The sequence below is a fragment of the Solanum pennellii genome, chromosome 12, assembly GCF_001406875.1.
Source record: "Solanum pennellii chromosome 12, SPENNV200".
Classification (NCBI taxonomy): domain Eukaryota; kingdom Viridiplantae; phylum Streptophyta; class Magnoliopsida; order Solanales; family Solanaceae; genus Solanum; species Solanum pennellii.
The window spans coordinates 68744418-68745726 of NC_028648.1; positions in this window are offsets into that span (position 1 = coordinate 68744418).

Below are 1309 nucleotides of genomic sequence, written 5' to 3' on the forward strand. Positions count from 1 at the left end.
GTTCGTATTAGTGAGTTATGCCCTTCAGAAGTTGGGTTGTTACATTAAGGAAATATCCACATCTAGAATTTTAAGAGGTATTTTAGTCATTTCACTATTCTATAATTTTAATTAGTTTTTATGAGGTTAATTTGGGTAAAATCAGAACTTAGTCTGTTTTAGAAGTTTGGAATTTCACGGTAGGGCTAAGGAGAAAGAGAAGAAAAAAGAATAAGGAGAAAGTGAACTAATTCATCAAGATCGATCAAGATGGTTACAATTTTCATCAAGGAATTATTCCTATTAGGTATGTGAGGCTCTCATAATATTGGGATTGATCCCACTTGCATAACATAATATTTCAGTTTGGATTCATCCTATAATGGTTTTGGTATTGATGATCTTGATGCCTATTTTCTTGAATTCATATATTATTCTTAAATTTGCCTGAGTTGGGAAGTTTCCTGTGTTCATTATGTCATTTGTTAGACACGTTTTGAGTTAGATTCTTTGATATTTTTACTGAATATTTGTATCTAAAAATAATTTTTTTTAAAAGAACTGAGTTTGGGTGAATTGGGGATGAAAAACGATGAAAAGTTCCGATGGGCGAATTTTGAAAATGAGAGTGCGTCGCACGACTGGTTCCCAGAATTGAAAATTTTGCTCTGCTTCGCGGAGCTTACACGAGATTTTCTACCTCAAAAAGAAATTTAGGAACCAAAATTTAAGTATGCCTCCGCATTGCAGAGCCACCTCAAAATCCTGATATTAAGTCTTATCTCATATTTAGCTACATAAAATAATTCCTAAAAGACATGAGATCTTTTCCAACACAAATTTAATACTTGAATTCAACATTTAATTCAAGGATTAGTTGTAACGACCTGTTTAGTCGTTTTGAGCTGCAGATTTTAATTCTGGAAAAACTGGCTGAGACGACGGAACCCACGACGGACCGTCATGGGCACGACGGACCGTCGAGGGTGTCTCGTTCCAAAACACTTAGAATTCTGAAATTTGGGTACTAAAATCGACTCTCTGAACTTCGTAACGAAATGGCAGGACGGACCGTCATGGACACGACGGACCGTCACAGACTCTTCAAGGAAATTGAGTCTCTGAACTCTGTGACGGAGCAGCAGGACGGACCGTCGCAGGCACGACGGCCCGTCACAGACTGCGTAATCCCAGGCTGGGTCGGATTTCTGCTTAGTAATTTAAGGGGCGTTTTGGACTATTCCTGCTTTAATTATAACTTAGTGGGTTAATGTTAATAAGTCTAATTACTTGGGGGTTAAAAACAAATAACCTTGAGTTAATTAGTGGG